Source organism: Pectinophora gossypiella, chromosome 17 (assembly GCF_024362695.1).
Source record: "Pectinophora gossypiella chromosome 17, ilPecGoss1.1, whole genome shotgun sequence".
Classification (NCBI taxonomy): Eukaryota; Metazoa; Arthropoda; class Insecta; order Lepidoptera; family Gelechiidae; genus Pectinophora; species Pectinophora gossypiella.
In genome coordinates, this window is record NC_065420.1 from 3,579,411 (window position 1) to 3,606,315 (window position 26,905).

At 37.8% G+C, this 26,905-nt stretch overlaps 1 protein-coding gene across 2 annotated transcripts in view; it reads left to right on the plus strand.

The window, feature by feature from the left end:
• The window catches only part of LOC126374417 (hemicentin-2-like), a 418,670-nt gene that overhangs the window by 284,081 nt on the left and 107,684 nt on the right, over positions 1-26,905 (plus strand). Inside the window, exon 2 of one of the 2 annotated variants that reach the window (XM_050021062.1) lies at positions 23,291-23,342. The exons of the other annotated variant lie outside the window; for it this stretch is intronic. The gene's annotated coding sequence lies outside the window, so the exon portion shown is untranslated. The remainder of the gene's footprint in view (positions 1-23,290; positions 23,343-26,905) is intronic. 2 annotated transcript variants of the gene reach the window in all.

A 26,905-nucleotide genomic window follows, 5' to 3' on the forward strand; every position in this document is an offset into this window, starting at 1 on the left:
GCGGAGTGCACTTTTACCCGGTGGGAGCCCTCAACGCTCCCCATTTGTCCGGCCAAGTAGTTAATGCCATTTGTGGCAAACCTACAATAAGTCACTTCAAAACAAAAAAGGAGTGCACATTAAGAAGTCGCTTTTGGCTACTATTTACTTATATAAGTACTTGTGCACTCCGTTCATCGTGTTCTCGTAGAACTACCCTCAACTCAAGTGATAAACTAGTAATGGCTGAAGCCGTTGTCGATAAAATTATCGATAATGGATAAGTTTGTACTGAAGCAGCCCACCTTAAGTGCACTCTCTGCGAGTCGAAAAAAGAGACCGGCTGAAGATATGAACCTCAACCTAACACCCAAGAGGACAGCCACCAGGCAACATCAATCAGGAGCTCAGGGGATTCTTACCGAAAACAGATTCGGCATTCTGCCGCCCGATGAATCACTCGACCCCACAGCTGCAGCTCTGCAAGAAGCCACTGTTCCCAAGAAGACGAACAGGATCCCTCCTATAGTGCTATCAATACAGCCCACGTGGACCCATGCTCATATAAAGGAAATCGTATCAAAATATGATAAAAATTTTGTCCTCCAGTATCGAGGGAACAACAGAGTGGCAATTCTTTGCTATTCCGCCAACAGCCATCAGGTGATAAAACAAGGACTGTTCGATGAAGGAGCACTATTTCACACATTTTCTCGTAAAGATGAGAAGAAATATAAAGTAGTGATCCGTGGACTACCCTCGTATGCTGAAGAACTTCTGCCTAACGAGCTGGAGTCCCTAGGATTTAAAGATGTTACGGTCTCCAAATTAAAAACCTCCTTTGACAAACCAGTTTTCTGTCCCCCACTTCTAATTCATCTACCAGCAGGCAGCGACATTCAGAGGTTTCGGCGGATCAAATACCTGTGTAACTGTGTAGTCGACGTCAAGAGATACAGAAGAACGTCTAATCTTGGTACTCAATGTTTTCGATGCCAATCCTTTGGTCATGCTTCTCGGAATTGTAATATGCCCGCAAGGTGTGTTAAATGTACCGAAAACCACTGCACTCAAGACTGTCCGAAGAAAGATAGAAATGAAAAGGCTGTATGTTGCAACTGTGGTCTTGATCACCCTGCAAACTACAGTAAGTGTGAAACCCGTCAAAAATATCTGCTCGAGACGAAGAAACGTAACCTGTCCCAACTGGAACCGAAGTCACGTGACCACTTCTCGCAAGATAATTTGCTGACCAACATAGAAACGCCTCTCTTAAATCAAGCAAACGACCAAGTGCCACACATATCTTATGCTCGGGCTGCAAGATCTACTAAACCTAAACCAGTATACTCACCAAAGCCGGTTCCTTCGAGCGCTTCCTGGCCGGAACATGAAGATAAAGAAACCTTGGAAATATTAGAAATATTAAGGGCAATTAAAGCTATTAAAGCCAAAATATCTGCTACGTCTTCCATGATTGACAAAGTGTATTTAATTGTAACTCATCTTGGTCGATATGTCTAGCTGCGATCTTCTGAATGTTATGTCCTGGAACGCCGATGGCGTAAAAGGTAAGCGCACGGAATTAATTGATTTTATCACTGAACGTAATTTTGATATTGTTGCTCTTTGTGAAACCAAGCTCACACCGGAGTCCGTTTTTAGCATTCCAAATTTCAAATTCTATAGACAGGATAAACACACATCTGGTCGCGGCCAGGGTGTGGGTATATTGGTTACAAATGATATTGAGCATTGTCAAGTCATACTGCCATCCACTGTTCATCTCGAAGCCATTGCAATTCAGCTAAGATTAACTAACTTTAAACTTACAGTAATATCCATTTACCAATCACCCAGCTTGCCTCTAATAACAGATGATTTAGACCGACTTTTTGCGACTGACCATAATGTCCTAATGATGGGAGATTTTAATGCCCGTCACAACTCCTGGTATGGGAATGTCAATAATATTAGGGGAATATCATTGTTTAATTTCTTGTTTGATCGTGACCTCAACTTACACGCTCCTCTTACGGCCACACTCACCCATTACCAGGCTGGTTTCACACCTACCATGCCTGACTTAGTGCTTTCGAAAAATATATCCGATGTCTCACAGCCCGTGGCAGTCTCGGCCTTGTCTTCAAACCATCTACCTTTGTGCTTTAATATTTCTACACCATTTCAACGCATCGTCAAACAGAGGTTCCAATACGACAAAGCCGATTGGAAACTGTTTCGTCAAATAATAAATGATAAAATAACTTTATCGCCGCACGTATTTGTCTCCAAGCATAATGTAGATAATGCCATTGCACTAATAACCAACGTAATCCTGGAAGCTAAGTGCGCTTCTATACCAGTAACAACAGTCCGCGAGTTTATTAATTCTTTACCTCGAAATATAAAACGATTAATTAGATCTAAAAATCGGCTCAGACGTCAGGAACGGGATGAGCCAAATAATCGAATAAGGAAATCGTTGAGGACGCGGATCAATCACATGCAGACTAACATCAATAAACGCATTACCCTCTTCAATGACACGGTATGGTCTAAAAAATTGGAGAAAGCTGACAAAAATCATGGCAGTTTATGGTCCCTTATACGAACTCTTAAGCCCAAAAGTGCTCCTATTCCCACCCTGAAACATGAGAACGTCATGATCCACAACACTGAAGACAAGGTTGAACTACTTGCAGACGCCTTCTTGCAAAACATGTGCTTGACCACTGAATGGAATAGTGTTAGTGATAATGAAGTTGATAACTTCATTGAGACTCTCGAGGCGGACGACTATGGTTCTGAAATTAACTATCTCACTAAACCTCATGAGGTGCGTACTCTCATTAATCGTCTCAAATTGGGAAAGGCTCCCGGTTTGGACGGGATCGACAACTATCTTCTACGTAATCTGCCTCAAAAAGCTGTAATCCTATTGGTCAAAATATTCAATGCCTGCATGAGTCTTTCATATTACCCGAATATATGGAAACACGCCAAGGTCATACCTATTCACAAGATTGGTAAGGACAGCACTCTACCGAGTAGTTATCGGCCCATAAGCTTGCTGCCAATGTTGGGCAAGCTGTTTGAGAAGGTGATCCTTCGGCAACTAAACCGTTTTGCTAAAGATATTTTGATCGATGAACAGTTTGGTTTTAGAGAACAACACTCGACCGTCCAACAGCTGGCCCGAGTGGCTGAACACGTGGCTCACAATCTTAACTTAAACTGTTCCACAGGTATGTTTCTATTGGACCTCGAAAAAGCATTTGACACTGTCTGGCATAATGGTCTCTTGTTCAAAATGTCGGTACAAGGCCTCCCTAAGCATATGACGAAATTGGTGGCATCTTATTTAAGCGAACGTACATTCTCTGTGCACCTCGATAACCATCAATCTGCTCAAAGGCTAGTCCCAGCTGGCGTGCCCCAGGGATCGATTCTTGGGCCGCTGCTGTTTTTGATCTACATCAATGATGTGCCTATTCAACCTCGTACTTATCTTGCGTGTTATGCTGATGACACTGCTTCTTTCTCATCCTCGATGGATATAGATATCATAATCGGTAGGCTGCAACTTTCCATTGATAGATTACATGATTTTCTCACCCAGTGGAAACTGAAGCTAAATGAAGATAAAACGGAAGCCATCCTATTTACGCGACGTCGCAAACCTCCTACTAGAAAACTACAGGTTAATGGGCACAGCATTGAGTGGAGCAAGTCAGTGAAATATCTGGGTGCAACTCTGGATTCCAAGCTTAACTGGACTCAAAACATATCTAACCTACGCGTCAAAGGGTTTAAAGCATTTAGCATAGTACATCCTCTCATAAATTGCAAATCAAAGCTAAGTCCGAATACTAAAATAAAAATTTATAAATCTCTTGTAAGACCCTGTATCACATATGCGTGTCCGGTCTGGAGCAGTACATGTAATTCAAACTACACGAAATTACAAGTCGTCCAGAATAAAGCGCTAAAGTCGGCTTATAACACTCCTTTCCGGACAAACCTGTCTGCCCTTCATAATCGCATACGGTTAGAACCTTTGAAAACGTTCATACTTAGGCAATCTAAGAAATTCTATCTGTTTTCTAACAAACAGCACCACAATAGACTTGTTTCCACAATCGGCAACAGACAACTAAATAAGGATTATATCGACAAATATTGTCGATACCGCTTACCCCATCACTATTGGCTCTGCGCGTAGTGACCGGTTCGGTCCGTTGTTTTGTTCCGTGCGCTGACCATATTTTAATTGCTACCTTGTTTTTATTTATACAATTTATATTTTATTACTTAACAATGTTATTTCTCCAATTAATTCATAATTCTACAATGTGTACTCAGTGCTAAGTGCCACAATACCTTATTAAATCTACCAACGTAATTTATTCTACGTAACAAGCATGTTTTTATGATATAAAAATAGTGTATGTTTAGTGTTGAAATGTGTTATAAAGGTGTTTACAACCTGCAAAACATATGTAAGTCTCATTTATCTGTTTATTCTAGGCTAGTACTAGATCTAAACTATTTGTATACCTTACTTTCTATGAATAAAGATATTTTTAAACAAACAACAAACAAAACAAACTTATATAAGTCTGTAGTAGTTACATGAGCCATGTCAGGATCCTTTGACGAATCAATATCCCTGACACCAGGGTTAATTAGGTTGTTCATTGACCTCATAACCCACACGTGCGAAGAAGATTCCCTAGTAAATTGAGAAACAGCTTGGTAGAGTATTTGCCAGTTGATTAACGAAAGACCTATGCCCAGCAAAAGGACAAGTATATTGTATATTAGTTGTTTTTGTCAAGTAAACTCTGGCTCTTTCTGGCCTATAGGGATTACGAGCATAACTGTCTGAAAACATAGCTACAGAAAAGGGACACAAAGCCCTCGTAACTATTACTCTATTTCCACCCCTTAGGGGACATTAGTACACTTAAGAGAGAAAAGGTCAATCGTACAAATGTAATCAATAGTTAATTGCAAGCACTACCCACACTATTAGATTGGGGCTGTGCTTATATGGAGGGCGGTTAGCGACGCGTTCTTGAATATTAATCAATCTCGCGTGGCATCGCTTTTGCGTGAACGTTCTGATACATCGCTATATGTTTGAATTTTCCGCGCGATTCGCCGCGCCTCCATAAATGACTCCAACCGCTGACATTAAAGAGTTCAGCCCTAAATTTTACTGGAGGGTCCCCATTTTCTATTATTTAGAGCTTATAAGAATCGACCTGTAACTGGCATTTCTCTTATTTTTAACATATTCTCTACTGCCTTTCCGTCCGCGAGGATTTCGGTTATCGCGCAGAACACGTTCTTTTCCACCCCCTTTTCATCCCATTGAGGGATAATTTCGGAGATAAAAACTATCCTTTGTTCATTTCTGGTTTTCAAACTAGCGCAATACCGAATTACATTTAATCCGGTCAAGCTGTGTAAGTGTGAAAAGGACAGAAGAAGCACGTTCGCTGGTATATCCTCTCAGATGTCTTAAGCCAAGGTTCGCACCCGCCGGAAACCGGATTGTTTTTCTCTCATTGCCCAGACAAATAGTGAAAAAGTTCCGAGGCAAATGTACCTACAACAAGTGACTTGATAATCGCCTTAGGAACGAATACATAATCGTTCTAATAGAATATCGTTCCGTGTCGACCAACTCACAATCCTCGTAAAGTGTCCATAAAAATCCACTAAAGCTTTGTTTGTGAAAGCACTAATAAAAGGAAATGACGTACTGAATTACTGACGTACCTACTTACGTCATTTGGAGGTCGTCAAACTTCACGTTATTATGCGAATGTGTTAAGTACGTATAAAAAATTTCAACTTTTACAATTTTATCTCTGACTTCAAATTCACCTTAACACGGCCCGCCTTAAAGCTTTCCCACGCCTTTTTAGAGCTAATAAACCGAAAAAGATAACGTTTAACACCTTTAAAACTCGACTGGAGATAAATTGAACAATACGAAGGATACACAGAAGTCGTATCGTACCTAGAAGGAATTAGCCCTTGGGGGGATATCGCCAACCCCCTGAAAGTACCCAGTTTGAGTACCGCTGGAAATTTATACGCCGCTCGGTTTGGGAATAATTATTCTCAACAATTCTTTAGACCTGGTGTTTGGTCCAAACACACACTAAACACTACACACTGACGTTATCGTACACGTGCATCTATGAGTGTTTAACGTGTGATACCCTTACGATTGAAGACTAAAGTATGACCGAGGGGGTGAGGTAAACCTAGCTCAGCCGCTGGTGGGAAGCAGAGAGTTGCCGTTCTATACCTATATTACTTCTTGTTATTTTGATCAGAATCTTCTTCTTCTATCGTGGGGGTTGTGAGGGGAATTATCAACCTCATAAACCCCGGTGTCAGGCTTATTATAGGGCCGCCAAAGGCCCCAGACATGGCATGTAACGACTACTTACTTACATCAGTAAGTAGTAACCGGGACCTACGGCTTAATTCACATTAACCGTATAGACCAAATTCGAGATGTCCTTAGAAAAGGTTCATTACGATCTACTCTGAACCGGCGTGCGTGTATGAAACAATTGATGAATGTGGAAGAAGCAAGAGAATATCAGGATCGAAGCAAATGGATTTCCATAGTCTCTGGTTACTCCGGTGGGAAATAGGCGTGAGTTTATGTAAGTACTTATTATGTACATTTTTATGTGGAATGGTAAATGAATCGATGATATTACATTAAATTAAAATTCATCAATGCAATTATTTTACATTAAATGAAATTCATTAGTGATATATTGTATTTTGACAATTGAGTAAAATACTGAATGAAAAGCATTTTATTCGCCGTTGAATTGTACAAGTAGGTTCGAATTATTATGGCAAATTATTCTTACTTGCAAATATTTGTCCCTCCATTCTATAAACTCTCGATTTATTATCTCGAACCTGGAATTTTCAAAATATGCATTCGGCAAAATAGCGTAGGTACAAATATTTTAAGTGGATGATGAATAAACATTGGTGTGGGTCGTTGTAATTATAAGAATATTTTACCATTTACATTTAATGATGTTATTTAAAGATTTCCACCAATTTGCAAGTCAGTTATAAACATCACGCCTAATTTTCACTGGGGTAGGTACTTAATGCGGCGAATTTTCATTTTCTCTTTTTCTGGCGTCACCGAAATCATAATTAATTTTTGTCACTGTTTAATATTACTCTTGAACTATGTGGCGTTGTTTTTTTTTTAAAGCAGATAAAGCAAACATTGGCGCTAATTCCTGCAAACACCATCTAATTTTATTTTAAGTTATACCTGTCATTTTCTTATCCGCTGAAAAAGAAAGAGAAGGGTAATCGACAGGCATAAAATTTATGGAACACACGTTAATTTTAAGCAGAAACCTAAGACAACCGCCTTAACATTTTATATCGGCCAATAACCCGGCAGAATTAAGTTGACAACACACGTCAAACGGTTTGCATACCAGCGAGCTACCTTTTTGATTCGCCCGTGTTTTTCATTCATTTACTCTTTCGTCCTAAAATTTACGACTGTCAATCATGCGTCTCTTTCCTTTTTGGCGAATAAGAAGATGACAGGTATAACTTAAAGTAAAAATAGGAGGTGTCTGCAGGAATCGGGGCCATTGTCTTGTTACAGTGAAAACCACGCAATCGCCATTTTGAAAAATAACAAATCTCGCACTGGACATGTTAGTTTCAATGCAGACGGGTTAAAAGGCCACATCAAAGCAATAGGCTAGTTTCCAACTAATCAACTTAGTTACTTTTTTTTAAACGTCAAAACACGAAATTACTATGGAATTTGTATGAAAAAGCACACTGCGACGTCATAGAAAAACATGATAAAATGTCGGGCTTATTATTTCGTTAGTCTTGACAAAAATTCATAAATAAGTTAAATAGATAAAAGCAAATATTTTTGGTACTTTTAGATCTGTCTTTATTTAGAAATCCGAATTTAATAATTTATCTTATTTATCTTGAACCTAGAAACGACCCAATTCATCTCGAAAAGCAAAACGTGGCAATTTTTTGACGTCACTTTTCTTAGATTTGCTGCAAATGGCATTAACTACTTGGCTGGACAAACAGGGAACGCTTAAGGCTCTAACCCGGTACAAATTTTAAGACATGTGCCCATTTGGGCGCGAACCTCGGCTCATGGCGTCGTCGTCTGAGAGGGTTATCTTTCAGGTTTAATCGACCCTAGTGGATCGATAGCGATAAGCGGCGAATGAGGGAAGTAGGACTCCGTGGTTCAGTGGTTTGAACTCACGATCCGGAGGTCCTGGGTTCAAATCCCGGTGGGGACATATCACAGAAATCATTTTGTGATCCCTAGTTTGGTTAGGACATTACAGGATTTACAGGCTGATCACCTGATTGTCCGAAAGTAAGATTAAAATGCTTCGGAAGGCACGTTAAGTTGTTGGTCCCGGTTATTACTGACTGATGTATCGCTACATGAGTCATGTCAGGGGCCGTTGGCGGCTCAATAATAACCCTGAGTCAGGGTTGAAGGGGTTGGTATTCCACCTCACAACCCACACGGCAGAAGAAGAAGGGGAGTTGGAGGGACTATATATAAGTCGACAATATGCGAATATTCGCATTACAAATTTGTTACCAAATAAAAAATCAAGGACCTACTTCTTTCATAACTTACACCACAAAAGGTTTACCGCAGCAGCTCCATAAAAACAGGGGGTAAGACCCAAAAGACCGCTAAGCAACTCCCTTCCCTACAATCATATCGTTACTCTTAAAACAAGAGGGCAAGCGGAAACAGGGCGGCCAACTCTTGCGGTACAAAGATGTGCTCAAACGCCACATGAAAGGATGCGGCGTGGCCCCATCGCGGTGGGAGATACTGGCCCAGGATCGGCCGCAATGGAGGCATACTGTGAACACCAAGGTGTATGGCTTTGAACAGAAACGTCGGGAAGAGCTTGATTTGAAACGCGACGAGCTGAAGGCCCGACCATCTGCGGCCATAACTTACAACTATATCGGAGGTGTGCTGACGTGCAGTGAATGTGGCCGTACATTCGCTGCTAAGATCGGTTACGTCAGCCATATAAGAGCGCATCTTAGGCGTTCCTAGACTGGAGACTTGTCGCCATGGCCGAATACGGCTGGATGGATATATATATATACTCTTAAAACATTTAACACTTGCTACCTAAGTCCGCGATTGCCTACATTTTTAATAGAGATTCATAAAGTTTCCCCGACTTTGGTACACCGTTCATAAACCAAGTGTGCTCCAAGTAATTAAATAAGTTTGCAAGTACCAACGCCACTTTGTTGCCGAGTTTCATGGTTATAAGTTATAAATGTTCAACTTGAACATCTGTGTATGCGTAAGAGTGTGGTGTAAATAATAAATTTGAATCCACGTGAGGGAGACAGTTTGAGTCTAAATGTGTTCATTTCGTAGATACTATACAAGGTGTTAGTAACATCGTAAAGTAAACTTTGAATGATGATTTACCATGATTCTGAGTTGATAGAAATCAGAAATCAGAAATCAGAATCATTTATTCAACGTAATTATCATGGATAAACTTGTTGAAGGTCAATGTAACATTTTTGAATTTACGTCATTTCGCAAGGTGTTATGGCTGAGGAGAAGAAATGACAAGAAACTGCAACAGCAACACATCTTTTAAAAACCAATGAGGATATACATTACAAGTTATTTAATAACTAGAGGAACACATTCAATACCAGACATTTTTATCATTTAGGTAGTCATTAATCTTATAATAAGCTTTTTTACATAAAGTAAGCTTCACGTGAGCTTTAAATTTATTTTCTGACAAATTTAAAATATTATCTGGTATTTTATTGTAAAAACGTATACATAACCCCAAAAAAGATGAATTTAATTTACTTAATCTAGAATTTTGAATAGCAATTTTATGTTTATTTCTTGTATTGTAAGTATGCCTTTCACAGTTTCTCGGAAGGAGAGATAAGTTTTTACGTACATACATAATGTTTTCATATATATATTGACTTGCGACCGTCAGTATATTTATTTCTTTAAACAGCTCCCTCAAAGAGTCCCGACAACGCAGCTTATAAATCGCGCGAACTGCTCTTTTTTGAATGATGAAAATAGTTTCTACATCAGCGGCTCGACCCCACAGCAAAATACCGTAAGACATTATGCTGTGGAAGTAGCTGAAGTAGACAAGTCTAGCAGTGGGTACATCTGTGAGTTGTCGGATCCTTCTGACGGCATATGCTGCTGAACTTAGCTTGCCCGCTAGTGATACAATATGTGGGCCCCATTGAAGTTTTGAATCTACAGTAATTCCTAAGAAAACTGTGTGTTCAACAAAATCTAGTTTCTCATCGTTAATTTTAATGTTATTATTTACTTTCTTTACGTTTGGTAGAACAAATTTAATACACTTCGTTTTCTTAGCATTTAGAACTAGGTTATTTACTGTAAACCAACTTAGAACCTGCGACACAGCGCTGTTTGCTTCGTCAAATTCCTCTAACTTTCTGTCGATTTTAAATATAAGAGAAGTGTCATCCGCGAACAGCACAATGTCAGCTTGGTTCTGTACTACATAAGGTAAATCATTTATGTACACTAAAAAAAGAAACGGACCCAAAATGGATCCTTGAGGAACTCCCATTTGAACATGAGAGCCCGAAGAAGTTGTACTATTGATTTGTACCTTTTGTATCCTACCACCTAGATATGAATTTAACAAACTGAGAGCTCCATTATTTAGTCCATAGTGCCTCAATTTCAAAAGCAAGGTCTCGTGATCCACGCAGTCGAACGCCTTAGACAAGTCACAGAATACTCCTACGGCATTCTGCGACTTCTCCCAAGCATCGAAAATGTGTTGAACAAATGTCACACTCGCGTCTGTTGTAGACCGACCCTTAGTAAAACCAAACTGCTGGCTGTGGAGTAAGTTATTTAAATTAAAATGACATAGCAGTTGGTCGAGAATAATTTTCTCGAAAATTTTACTAAGTACTGGTAGAATAGAAACCGGTCTATAATTCGTAGGGTCTGATTTTGTGCCCGATTTAAAAAGAGGTATAACTTTACTGATTTTCATTAAATTTGGAAAAGTGCCATTTTCAACACTCATATTAAAAATGTAAACTAGATATGGTGCTAAGATATCAATAACAGAGCTCATCAATTTGACAGACAATCCCCATAAATCTTTCGAGGTTTTAAGTTTCAGCTGTTTGAATACTTTAACAATACTACTCGGATCAACGCGTTTAAAATCAAATAATTCAGTGCAAGCAGTAACATTACTTTTTAATAATATATCAGCTTGAACAGGAGAGGACCTGAGAGATTCTGTAGTTTTTACAGGGATGTTCGTGAAGAATTTATCAAAAACTTCAGCTACATCTTTATCTTGTTTTACTAACCCAGTGCCCGATTCTATATTGTATTCTAATTCACGCGGTTTAGAAGCCTTTGTTTCACTATTTATTACTTGCCAAAGTGCCTTTATTTTATTATCCGCGGTCTTTATTTTACTACTAATATGCATCTGTTTGGCTGTATAACACACTCTTCGAAATATTTTAGAATAATTTTTGACGTAGCTTTTGAAACTATCAGCGTGTGTATACGTTTTTTCCTCATATAAAGAATAAAGAGTATTTCTACTTTTGCGAATGCCTACGGTAGCCCAGTCACTGAACTTGAATGATTGACTGTTGGTAACTACCTTTTGAGGAAAATTATTTTCAAATTCTTTATGGATAATAGTGAAGAAATCCCTGTAAAAATCGTCAGGATTGTCTGTATCAAAGTTTGGACAAGGTAAGTTACTAATAAGACTATTTCGATATTTCTCTATCCGATTATCAGTGATGGGTCGAGTACTAAATTTAATTTTTTGCACATTTTTAAGTACTGGAAAACTAACCAACTGCCCACTGTGATCAGACTTAAAACAGTTAAGGATACTGTTATCTTGGAAATCACAATTGCAAAAAATGTTATCTAAACATGAGGCAGTTGTTTCTGTAATTCTAGTTGGCTCCATAAATATATTAACAAGGTTAAATGATGTAAACAAACTTAGAAATCTAGTTGTAATTGAATCTACTTCATATAAATCAACGTTAAAATCTCCACACACTATAATGGATTTATTACTTTTGGATATGACCTTCAGTACATTTTCCATCACTGATTCAAAAACTGTGAAGTTAGCACTGTATGGGGGTCTGTATACGGCCACAACAATATGTTTCTCTGTTTCTATACATGAAATCTCCATAGTGCCCTCTATCGAAAGTCCAGTAATATCTTTGCGTTCTTTATATTTTAAACTATTTCTGATAAAAATAAGGGAGCCACCACGTATTTTGATCTTTCGACAGAAAGCGCTAGCCAAATGATAATTTTCAAAACCGAATAACAATTCATAATCCTTAAACCAATGCTCAGTAATACATAAAATGTCAATAAAAAATGTCTCTAAAAATAATTCTATGTCCAATTCTTTGCCAGAGAAGCCTTGAATATTTTGGTGAACTAGTTTTAATATTCCAAGCTTCTCTTTTGTCTTATTGTCTAGTGGTATCGATATCAAGTGGAATCTTCCGTCACAAAAATATAGAACTAAAAATGCGACGCAAATACTGATGCAATGCTTATGCTGATGTATTGTACCTGTCTGTCTGTCTGTGGTGTCCGGAGGTAATAATTTTTTCTATCTTTCTTTAAAATTATTTAAAAAAATACTAGAATCCTCATAACTTTTCCGACAGGAAATTCCACATGATATCGATTCAGACTCATGGTCTAAATTATGCCCTTCATTATTCGTTACGTTGTCACTAACACCCATACGTACTTCTTCTTATCGTGTGGGTTGTGAGGTGGAATACCAACCTCATCAACCCTCGTGTCAGGATTACTACTGAGCCGCCAAAGGCCCCTGACATGGCTCATGTAACGACTACATACTTACATCAGTAAGTAGTAACCGGGACGAACGGCTTAACGTGCCTTCCGAAGTACGGATCATCTTACATTCGGACAATCAGGTGATCAGCATGTAATGTCCTAACCAAACTAGGGATCACAAAGTGATTCTTGCGATATGTCCCCACCGGGGGCTTCCGGATCGTGAGCCCAACGCTCAATCACTGGACCACGGAGGCCGACAGTGCCTATTAAAAGCAGCCATATACGCTTTGGGTGGATCGTTAACAGGCAAAAACCTCAAAAATCTTTTGTCTTTCAATCTCGACGCTTCCGCTGATTTCTCTCTTTTCACACTTTCTTAGTTTTTTACAGTCTTAATCGTTTTTTCCTCAGCAATTCAGGGGCGTGTGAGTAATATGGAAGTGACTATATTGTTCCGTAGACCATCAATCACTCGCGTGGCAGCGTACGCGCGTCACCCGTGACTCGTGACGCTATAATTACGGTCGACAGCGGTTAAATGGATAGCCACAGACAGCTACATGTTAAAACTTATTTATTTTATAGTCATTATTACGTCGTTATTAACACGTGGACCATCTAAGGATTAAGGATTCCTTAGATGGATGGTAGTTCTGTAAGGCTAACATTCGCGACGTGATAAAATTTTGACACGGTCATTTTAATTAAACACATAATAACGGGTTCTTACCGCGTTGTTTACGGTCATTTTATCTATCCTGACGATGTGATTATGTCGTTTTGTCGATTGGAGTTTAGTTCAACTTTCAATGGATGTTCACCCGACTACCCCATTCGGGATACAGTCGTGAGCTTATGTTTACGTCTATAATAATCAGATTTCCATAATGACGAGGTTTCTGTTGTAATAGACAAAACACTTCATCAGTCGAGCGGGAAATTAAATGATTTATGTATTCTCGCCTTGATTGTTGCGAAATTCTTTTTTTTTCGATTTCGATTGCGGGCGTAATTTCATATTTCGTCTGGTTCGGATGGGAATACGAGACAATCAAAATGGAGGTTTTTATATTGAGAAGCCTATTTTCGGTAAATCACTACATAGTATAAAACAGTCGCTTTTTCTGTCCCTATATCCCTATGTACAGTCATGAGCAATATCATGTACCCACTTTAGAACCCTTTCGCACTATCATATTTGACATTAAATGAGACTTATATGGTACAATTTGTCAAAAAAGTTAATGTGACACGGTTTCAAAGTGTATACATAATTTATTAGCACTCGTGACCGTACGCTTAAATCTTTAAAACTACGCAACGGATTTTGATGCGGTTTATTTTTAATAGATACAGTGACAATAAGTAGTCTATACGTATTTAGTAATATTAGTAATAAGTATACATTTAGTTTACTTGCTATTCATAGATATACTCCCTCATTCAGCGCTTATCGCTATCGACCCACTAGAGTCGATTAATTCTTTCAAATATTTTTCCTCTCAGACGACGCCCTGAGCCGAGGTTCGCGCCCAAATGGGCACCCTCAGGCTTGTTGTCTTAAACGTTGTACCGGGTGAGAGCCTTCAGCGCTCCCCATTTGTCCGGTTAAGTACTTAATGCCATCTGCGGCAAATCTACAATAAGTCACGTCAAAAAAAAAATATTCATAGATATTAACTCATTTATTGCGTGATAACACCGGTACCCACTGAGTTTCTTTCAGGCTGTCCAAGGTTAGCTGGAAGAAATCCCAATTAGGGATAAGCTCGCCTATGCTTTATCTAACGATAAATTATATGTAAATTTTCTTTGTATTCTAAAGCAATAAAGAGTATACAAACAACAAACAAGGTTTATATGTATATTAATATCCATTAAATAGCGGAGAAATTCTGTTATTTTTAAGGTATTTAATGTGATGTCGTAAATAATTAAATTTTTTCCTCAGCATAGCACCCGAGCGAAGCCGGGGCGGGTCGCTAGTAACTAATATAGTCGAAACTTGATACTCAGTTCAGCTGAAGTACGGTAGTGAATAATGGGTATGGCAGAAGAAGCATGAAAGTAGGATTAATGACGTAGAAATGAGATCATTGCGTAACATCTGTGGTGTTAAATTGAGTGATAGAGTGAGAAACAGTGTGACAGGAGAGAGACGTGGTGTAAAAGACGATATAGTGACTGAGATTGAGAAGGGAATATTAAGCTGGTTTGGACACGTAGAGCGGATAAAGTTTAATAGGATTACGAAAGCTGTACATAAAGAAAAGGTTGGTAGTACGGCTGGCAGAGGAAGACCTAGAAGGACATAGATTGACCAAATTGGAGATATCCTTAGAAAAGGTTCAGTACGATCTGTTTTGAACCAGCGTGAGAGTATGACACAATTGATGACTGTAGACGAAGCCAGAGAAGTATGTCAGTATCGAAGCAAATGGAATGCCATAGTCTCTGCGCACCCCGGTGGGAAATAAGCGTGAGTTTATGTATGTATGTTGATACTCAATTTAGCACCGCCGTAATAAACTAGTATTAACGTCATAAAAACCCATAAGTAAATAATTAAGTTACACCAAACAATTATACGAACCATCAAATCGCCCAAAAATCTGAGTATCCTCAGGCCTGTAGTTTTAATTTTTTGTACCAGGTGAGAGCTCCCCATTTGTCCGACCAAGTAGTTAATGCCATCTGAGACAAACCTACAATATGCAAATCTTCTTCTTCTATCGTGTGGGTTGTGAGGTGGATTACCAACCCCATCAACCCTGGTGTCAGAGTTACTATTGAGCCGCCAAAGGCTCCCGATATGGCTCATGTAACGACTACAAACTTACATCAGCAAATAATAATATGCAAATATAAAAATAATGACAAAGAAGTATCGGTATATGACTGAAAAATATGTAAGATTTCACGTTAGTAAATATATTTTCCTGGGAAAAAATATAAGCACAATGATCGTCTTAACTTTTTAAACTGAATTTCAAAAAAACACGTAGGTAAATATTTTTTTTGTCAGAATTTCAAACTGAACAACGCAGTCACAGACAAAGGTACTTCCGAAAACGCTGACTCAAATGTTTGGGCTGAGAAATGAAAGAGTCTTGAAGCGATATTCAGTAGGCAACGGAGCAATGGGGATTCATTGTATTGAAACAAAACAAGATCCTTCAGTGAAGTGACACGGACCAGACGAGAAAAGCAAAGGATCAAAGGAATCCCACTGATTACGTAACAACCTTCTAAGTCACGTTCCAGCGAAATCAGAACCTTGATGACTTTTCATTCTCTCTAGCAATCGACGCCAAAATACCCTGAGCTCTAGCCTCTCCCCCATCCAATTGTTTCAACACGGACTAAAAGGAAATTTCGGTTATTAGAGAGGTCTCTATTCACTGGCTAAAGTCAAATTCGAATGTAGTTAAGCAAATTAATTAACGTAACATAGGGCTTGTTTGGATAGCGTTGTTGAGTATGTAAAATAACAGAGGTTTTAATTACTTGTATCTTGGCATTAACGATGTTTCATATTGAAAAGCTTTTGAATTGGAATTCGATAATGGTTACCTGAATTGTCAGGTTTAGGGATGTTATGGATATGAAATTTCGGATAAGGATTTTCAGAATGATTATTATACCGGATACGGATAATAAATTATTTCGGATTATCCGTTAGTTTCGGATAGTTTCGGTTACGGATACATATTTTTTTAAATCATTTCAAATGTGAAATACGAATAGGTAATAAAGTGGTTTTATTTATACACCAACCCGCAGTGGAGCAGCGTGGTGGAGTATGCTCCATACCCCCTCCGGTTGATTTAGGGGAGGCTTGTGCCCAGCAGTGGGACGTATATAGGCTATTTATGTTTATGTATTTATAACGACAAGTTATTTTTTTTATGACGACAAAAGAAGACTAAACAATCAATGCTCGAGGCTTGTGTGTCGCCACTAGCAGCGGCCGGCCAATCAATACAACTTGTCATAACGTGTCTCAATTAGGCTCCGCCCCTATCCGATATTATCCGAAACTTTTATTTCGGATTCGGTTACGGTACGGATGATTTTGTATATCGGATATCCGATAGTTTTGGTTACGGTTACGGAGTTCCCTTTAACATCCCTGGTCAGGTTTCTTTACTTATTATTGCAGGTGAAGGAATAAATTGATGATTTGACAACAAATTCTTGTTTTGTTCTAATGTGGTTATCTTCAAAAGAACCTCTTTCTTTCAATGAATTTCATATCGGGTAAAAATTGAGACAAATTTTGACCTGGATTGAAATTTGAAATCAGCCTGTTTTTTGTGAGGTCAAATCACATCCGAATGTAATTTTTCGCTAAGAAAATGTAATTTTCCGAATGTAAGCTTTAAGGCGCTTGTGTAGTTTGCACTATAAGATAAGCGTCAAAACGGCGGGACCAATGGCTGAATGTTGAAGTTCCACATTGTTAGATATACTTAGTACTCAATTAGTACTATTTATGAGGAGCTCGGTGGCGCAGCGGTAAACGCGCTTGGTCTGCGATTGTTGAAGTTAAGCAACTTTCGCAAAGGCCGGTCATTGGATGGGTGCCCACAAAAAAAAAGTTTTAATCTCGAGCTCCTCCGTGCTTCGGAAGGCACGTTAAGCCGTTGGTCCTGGCTGCAGTAGCAGTCGTTAATGACCACCAATCCGCACTGGGCCCGCGTGGTGGCTTAAGGCCCGATCTCCCTATCCATCCATAATAAAGGCCCATGCCCCAGCAGTGGGGACGTTATTGGGCTGGTGATGATGACTATTTAGTACCTAAACTAAAAAATCTGGTACTTTTCTTATTCAAAAGATATAGACGTTAAGCTCTAGTCCCGCCATTTTGACGCTAATACTAAAGTGACGTCACGGATACAAATAAAATAATGCAATAAAACTACTTTTATCCTAAATCACGTAAGAACTTATTTTAAAACTAGGTATTACTTACTATTTGTAACTAAATACGATGAAGTAATGGTCATGTAATTTCGCTACATCGACATCCAACAGCGAGTTGCGTTTTCAATCAATCACGCTCGCTTTTAGTCACGTCATAACAGAGACATCTGATTGGTCAAAACAAATACCAATCCACCTTCTACGAACGTGCCGCTTCGTAAATGAGTTTTGTGAACAAGTTTTCTGTAGAATTTAATTCCGCTTTAGTCTCTAAAGTTGAGGCCTAAATTGTCTTCTGTCTCGAACAGTTGAAGACGGTTTACGTCGGATTTATTTGTTTGGAAATATTTTGTTTGTAGGTAGCGACGTTATATTAAATGGGACACAACTTCGACAGAAGCTTAAGGTGGATTACAATTAAATATAAAGTAGGTAAGTACCCTAGCTGTTACGAGGGGGATCAAAGTGTTTAAAATTGTAGAATTGTAGAAATTGGGTCACTATGACGTCAGAATACTCGTGGCGACATTTGAAAAATCTTAATGTTACATTTGCATGACGATAAAGACTCGTAGATGAATAGGAGGAAAGAATAACTCAAAAGTTATATATAACTTATATGTATATATGTGTGTGTGTATTTTGACGTATTGTAGTGTAGGTTTTTAATTTGACTATGTTATATATTTTATTAACATTGTATTTAGTAATAATTGTCCATATATTTTTATTAAATAATGATTATATATTTAATATTTAAAAAAAAAATTAGTTAATATTTATTTATTATTATTAATATTATTTTATTGTGAAAAATTGTATGAAGTACTGTACTTATTTGTAATAAAAAAAAAATGCATTGTTGTTATTATTATATTGTAAGAATATTATTGTAATCAAATGTTAAGATAGTTATGATAGTGTTAAGATTTTAAGGCGGTAACATTTCCATTATTTTTCCGATAGACCAGTTAATTTTACTTAAAAAAAATCAGGTCTTAATGACTCAAAAGTTTATAAATTGGGAAATGGTTTTGTTCCTTTCACTAAAACTTTGGGATGTGCGTTTTGCATCTCGTCATAAATGGTATAAGAAGATAATCAATTTTTTTGTCATTAAATAAACAATAATACTACGTATAGAAAAGTAAGTGTCCGCCCCGCACCCATTCGTATTCGGCGCCGACCTCAACCCTTCTGAGCAGCTAGCAGCTAAGAAATAAAGAAGAGAGCGTGTGGATTGCGTCTCGCTCGCACTAACAAGTTAGGCAGCACACTGTGAGAATAAGTTTATTGTATGGAATAGAAAGAGGAAGGGCCAAGTGAGCGCAAAACGCAATAAAAGTAAGTAAATAGTAAGTAGTGTAATTTAGTTCTGTGCAATAAAGTATATTTGATTTGATTTGATGATCAAATAGTTCATACTTCAACTTTGCACTCCATTCGTTCGCAAACTTTAAGACGCACAGAGCTTTGCGATCTAGTATATTAAAAAGTCGTCTAGTGCATTATAATCCGCAGGGCAAAAAAACAAATATCGACTATCGGTAAGGAAATCCCTCCTTGTCACAGGAAAGCTAAAAACCTCAGTACGATCGGCTATTTATCAAAAAAATACTTTTGTTTGCAGTTTACGAAAAGTGATGATAAAATTACAGCCTGTCAGATAAAATATACATAGCCGGTAAAGTGGCTATATGAATTTGAGAAGCAGTAGAGCTATCGTAGTTATCTGTTTGCAGGAGTAGTAGTAAAAGAGAGTGGGGTTGAACCGGCGACAGCGGTTCTCATACGAAAGACCTAATATACGATCCCGACGACCCTATTACTCTAGCCATAGAGGCAGCCAATCAGCTCGCGACACCAAACACTTCAGAACCCCGATACCGTCCCCGCCGGCGTGGTCGACGATTTCCCTCATTCAGCGCTTATCGCTATCGACCCACTAGGGTCGATTAATTCTTTCAAATATTTTTCCTCTCAGACGACGCCCTGAGCCGAGGTTCGCGCCCAACTGGGCATCCTCAGGCCTGTTGTCTTAAACGTTGTATCGGGTGAGAGCCTTCAGCGCTCCCTATTTGTCTGGCCATGTAGTTAATGCCATCTGCGGCAAATCTACAATAAGTAAAAAAAAAGCCTTTCCAACCTCTTTCTTCTATTTTGTAGTATGGAGAGTCCGCAGTATGTTTATATGAAAAGAAGTGTAGATCGGTTTCGCTTTCAGATAACTGTCCAGTTTATACAGAACTTATTCAGCAACTGCTTCAAAGAGAAACACCCCTTATTATTTTTAATTTAAGCATTGACAAAACAAATTTTCTTTTCCGACATTCGATTGCTTGTGACATTTCACAAGCAATCGTTGTGAAGGATTGAAACGTATTGCAATATCTTCAGATACATTTGGGTGTGCCTCCAACTTTTCAGGGTTCCTGTTGCAATACAGAACCGTATTGCAAAACCAAAGCTGTCCATACCCATCTGTCGAACCATAAAAGGATTATCCGATCTTTAAAACCGCATTAGTTACGGTGACATTTTGAGCACGGAATATGTGCCATTTTTTTATTAACTGTGGATTTACTAACAAGTATTAAAACAAAATCCCGAAGGGGTAGGCAGAGGTGAATGGTATATACGGACACGAGCATTAATATGTACACACATTGGTACCATGTCACATTAACTTTTGTAACAAATTGAACTTTAAGTCTCACTAAATGTCAAATATGTAGTGCGACAGAGTCCTAGTGGGTACAATATATTGCTCATGACTACACCCAGTCCTCGCCAGCTATGTTTAAGTCCCATGTAATAGGGGACAAGCCTATTGCCATTAACAGAGTACATAACCTGAAAACCACGAACAATGATCCAAACATGAATACAAACTGATAAAGTCGAATTTAGTGGTTTAAATACCCGAGACATAATAAACAAAATAGTATTAATTTACAGATTGAATTTGTAAAATATATTTTTTAATTTCTATTTATATCTATAATAAAACATAACATAAAATAAAACAACAAACAATAAGAAAATAACTAACTCTCTTGTACCACCGCACGGAACCCTCGTCGCGAAAGTTCAAGTCACACTTGGTCGATTTTTTTGGCTTGTCATCTGTCTTGGAAAGAATTCGGGTGCCAAATGCTAAGGCAGATTGAATTCTTGATCTTCAGCTGGTGTTCGTATCAGATGTCAGAAACTTCGTCTGCCAACGACTAGGGTTGGAGTAAAGTGATTGGTTCATTTGAATTACAAATGAATTGAGTGACTTAAAAGCTTGGTTATTTATTTGAACTTAAATTGATTAGTTTTATTTTTGTATTTGAAATAGTTTTTGATTTACTTAAAGTAAGTGAAATTATTTAAGAGTCTATAAAATAGAAAACTAATCAATTTGTTTACTAGGTAAATCATCTATGACAAACTAATATTGTAACAATGCGATATTACAAAGTCATTGTAAAGTACTATTTAGGATACTCCACTAGTCTTAATTACTAGTGTTAATTTTGTCTCGTTATCAACGAAATTCACTTAATATCCCCAGAGTGACTTGACTCACTAGCCTGTGTTAATTTACGAGACAAACTCTATTGCAGTCAAGACTTAGTGCAGCCAAGAAGGCGTTTGTTGTACAAGTTTATTTCTTAGTCGCCAAACTTGACTTGGCAGACTCCTAACTTAGTTCAATGACACCAATGAGCTTAAACACTGAAGACGCAAGCCTCTAGTGATATATATCAAAGAGTGAGTTGTTCTATTTGCGTTTTCAAAGTTGAAAATCATTTAAGGGTTTTTTTTTTAAATCGCTTTCGATTGTAGTTTTTGTAGAGCCGTGGCAGTTTTAGATCGCAGGTTCGAATCCAGCACAGGCCTAAACCAATATGATAGTCGAATTTATTTCGAATTCATGTTTGGATCATAAATGATTATCACGTGCTCAGCGGTGAAGGAAACATTGTGAGGAAACCTACATTCCCGAGAAATGCATTTTTGGAGGTATGTGACGTAACCTGTATTGGGTTGGTTTTTTCTTCGCGGGTTAGAAGGTCAGACAGGCAGTCGCTTCTGTAAAAAAACCGGACCTGTCAAAGCTTTAGGTTAGGTAAGCGGACCCAGTGAGAAACAGGATAATGCTAGGGGGATGATGCTTTCGAATGAAGTTTTTGTTAACAAAACCTCGAAATAGACGCATTGGTCTCATACCAGGTCTAAATACAGAATGATTTGTATTTGTATGAAGTGATGAAATTGACGGCCTCTGTGGTCCAGTGGTTGAGCGTTGACTCACGATCCGGAGGCCCCGAGTTCGAATCCCAGTGGGGACATATCATAAAAATCACTTTGTGATCCCTAGTTTGGTTAAGACATTACAGGCTGATCACCTGATTGTCCGAAAGTAAGATGATCTGTGCTTCGGAAGCTAAGCCGTTGATCCCGGTTACTATTTACTGATGTAAGTGAGTAATCGTTACGTGAGGCATGTCAGGGGCCTTTGGCGGCTCAATCATAACTCTGACACCAGGGTTGATGAGGCTGGTATTCCACCCATAAGAAGATCACTTGACGAACTTATTTTAAAGGGGATCTCTATCATCTTTCTAGAAAGCAAGTACATGTTTTTCTTGGCGATTCATTCCCCCACACATACAGGATCCGAAGTGATAGTAGTTTTACATACATAAATAAACCCACGCCTATTTCCCACCTGGGTAAGCAGAAACTATGGAATTCCATTTGCTTCGATCTTGACACACTTCTCTTGCTTCCTGCATATTCATCAATCGTTTCATACGCGTTTTAGATTAAGATATAAGTAGGTAATTTAATTTAATTTGACAAAGAGTAATTATGTAAGCTAATTTTGAAAAATATAATTTATAGTTATTATTTTTTATCACTCGTTACATTTAGACGTATTTTTGGATATCATAGATAAGTTCACGAGTACTAATATGTATACACTTTGGAACAATTTTATACTAATTTTTTTGTCAAATTAAACCGTAAGTCTCATTAAATGTCAAATATGATATTGCGACAGGGTTCTAATGTATTCCTCATGACTATCCATCGCAAGATGAACTAAGACCCATGTCTCACCGAGCTTTTTGTGAAATTAATGTGATAGGTGGTGAGCCGTATCGCCGTCTATAATGGTCGAGACAACTCTTTTGGATATAAACCAATATCTATATATCGGCGTCGTAAATTACTACCTATTTAGTTTATCAACAGTGTCATTGCTGCGTATAAATTGTAACATAAGTTTTTTTTTTACAAAACCCCGAAACGCCAGCAGTTTGGTTATTTTTTTGATATTTCACTTTTAGTTGAGAGTTTGGGCATTCAATTTAACTTTTAGCCGTTCCAACGAATATATTGTGAAATGTTTCCTTTTTTCAGGTATGCTGCTGCGTAAAGTTGTGATTTTGGTGGCGAATTCAATTGTGTAAAGGTATGTGTTTGTTTGTAAGAGATTATTAGATGGAGCTTAGAGCTTGAGTGTTAGCTTGTTTTTTTATGTTGTTAAACGGAGGCATGTCGTATGACGTCATCACACACCACTATCTCGAAAATGACTGGTTCATAGTGCGGTGCGGTCGTGTGGCGTGATCGACGAACACCGCATTATCGAGTTCATGATGCGGACCGCACAGATTCGATCGTTTATTTGTACTTTTATTTTATGTTACCGAGGAGCTCGGTGGCGCAGCGGTAAACGCGCTCGGTCTGCGATTGTTGAAGTTAAGCAACTTTCGCAAAGGCCGGTCATAGGATGGGTGACCACAAAAAAAAGTTTTCATCTCGAGCTCCTCCGTGCTTCGGAAGGCACGTTAAGCCGTTGGTCCCGGCTGCATTAGCAGTCGTTAATAACCACCAATCCGCACTGGGCCCGCGTGGTGGTTTAAGGCCCGATCTCCCTATCCATCCATAGGGAAGGCCCGTGCCCCAGCAGTGGGGACGTTAATGGGCTGGTGATGATGATGTTATTATTCTGTGCACCTTTTAAATAAATAAATATTTATTGAACACGTTGGATGACATTATAATAGACATAGACATCTTTTAATGGCAATAAAAATTACATTAAAGTAATAATGCTAGCTATAACTTCAAAACTGGGGTTTGAGTCCCATGTAATGTAATAAATATATACCTTAGAATAATTTCGTCACTCAGTCAATTATGTAGATGTATTTATCTGTTATCATAGATTCACTGGCCGTTTTCTTCATTCATTCGGATCGAATTTAGAAGCATTATTTATTTAATCTTCTATTCTATTTCGTGTGGTAATTTTATTGTTACCAGCTCGTGTAAAGGTTTTATAGATACATTTACCTTGAGACGTATTTCTAGGTAAATGTATTTCGGTCTCTTTAGCATGAGATCCCACGGCAAAATTGTCAACCTATCTCGAAATATAGCAATGAAACTTTTGCTTTAAAAATCAAGCCGGATTTCTTTTATTTTTTATGTATGACTTTTTTTTATTTAATTATAGTTTAATTGACTTTTAACAATTTTGTGTTTCATTGTTAGTTTCTATCTATTAACACGTCGACTGAGGCTTTTAGCTAAATTTTGAGTTACAGTTGAGATACCTTCTATACACAACTTTTAGGTTGTATAATATTTATATGGACCATTTGATTGTAAAATGGTCTATAAAATATCGCCTTCATTTTGAAAGACTTATCCAATAACATTACCATTCGTTATGGCGCGTATTCTTTTTTCGCTAATACCGCCATTTTGTATTTCAAAGTGGCCATTTTAAATTTCTGAAAAATAAAGCCTAGTTATGTAAATCGATAAACACTGCATTCCCCGAAATCCAGCTGTTGGGATTTTTAGTGGGTAAAAATTAAATAATCCACAAAAGGATACGCGTGAAACACATAACGTAACCCTTCCTGACAGTCGGGTAATGAATAAATCCTGTTATCATGACGACTAAATTCACATACACATATTTTTTTGTCCATAGAAAGTGATCTATATCATTTCCTGTGCCTTTTTTTTAAACAAGGTATATGTATTTTACACAACTCACACAACACCACAACTACATAAGTCATATTCGGACGCATCAGCGTCGTGCCGACTAGGAGTCGAAGTGGTCGCCTTGGCCGAAATCATTCGGAGATCATCATCATCATCATGTCACCTATTCTACCGGTTCTTTCGTCCATGTATGCGTTTGGCGTTTGACATACCTATATACTTTATTTATTCAATAGTGTAATTAATTAGTAGTATACCTCCGAAGTACAAACTATAACAATAGCGGAATATTGCATTGAGACAAACCTGCAAGGTTTAGCAATGCGATTCAATTGTATCATTATGTAAAATGTTTTCAACAATAAATAAATAATAAATAAATGTATAATTTTATACACCCACAACCCACACGATAAGAAGAAGAAGATTTTATAAAAAAAGTCACTTTCTTAATTTAATTAAAAAAAGTACGCAAATGTACCGTGGGATCTTATACTATCTTGTATCTGACATAGTAATTCGTATTTATCAACTTGACAGGTAGGCACGTGAACTCTTTCTACGAAAAGAGAACGGACATAAAAGGGAATCACTCTTTGAAACAGAAACACAATAATGTACCTATATATACGTATGTCTTCTCCTATCGTGTGGGTTGTGAGGTGGATTACCAACCTCATCAACCCTGTTGTCAGGGTTATTATTGAGCTGCCAAAGACCCCTGACATAGCTCATGTAACGATTACTAACTTACATCACCAACGGCTTAACGTGCCTTCCGAAGCACGGATCGTCTTACTTTCGGACAATCAGGTGTTCAGTCTGTAATGTCCTAACCAAACTAGGGATCAAAAAGTGATTTTTGTGATATATCCCTACCGGGATTCGTACTCGGGGCCTCCGGATCGTGAGCCCAACGCTCAACCATTGCACCACGGAGACCGACAGTATAAAGATAGTACATACCCAAATTTTTTCAAAGATTGCAACTATATTCGAGGTTCAGTTGATAAGGGCGGTCATTTGTTATGACATAACTCACACGAGAGAACAAACCAAAGCAACGGCATGATGTAAGAAAACAATTTTCATAAACGCAACACAACTGTATCCTCTTAAATCTTAGTAGGGAAAACGGCTGAATCTACAATGAACTTTGGACTTTGTCAGCAAGTAATCCCAAGTAGCATTGGCGAGTCTAAAAAGGGGATATTAGATATCTAATAGAATGCGATTTGATTGTCTACCTCTAGAGTAAAATATCCCTCAAGTTATCTTCAAGAACGCTTATAGATAGCCTCTAGCCAAGTGGGCACAACCTTGTAGCTATTCATAAGAAGGAGTTAAGAACGCACGAATAGATAGAGTTAAGAGTTGAAAATTTTCAAAGTCTAAAGGCGTACTTCTAGAGTCTTTCTAAACTGTTTATAGAACACAATGTGCACTAGTAGATAGTCTATAGATAATGTTAAGAGCTAAACAGAAATCTTTGCATGTGAAGTTTTAAGACCAAATTTTCTTAACATTAACAGCTTTAAGATAATTTTTATTTGAAATAGACAACGATTCCTAATGGCGCAGATCTCACAAGAGTAAAAGTTAATATTACAACATGGCGTTACAAATTTCTAAATTCCTATTTATTTACCGCTTATACGGGCTGATACTGTCACCTAGACATGAAAAACCTAATGCGGATGAAAGTCTCTCGTGGAATTTGTGTAAAACTCTCTTAAAATAAGAGCGCCCGCTTTAAATGTAATATTTAATTAATAATTTACCAAATAAAAAAATATTTTGTAAAAATAATATTTTTTAAATTAGATTTAAATGCTTTAACCATTTATTTCATTCATTATATAGTATTTTAAAACGTGTAGAATGATTTATTAGACATGATTTATTCATAAAAACACGAATAAATAGTTCGTTATAATAATGTAAAAACGTATCAAGCAATAAAAATGGCGTCTAGTTAAAATTGTCTAGAAAATCGATTCCTTTAGAACA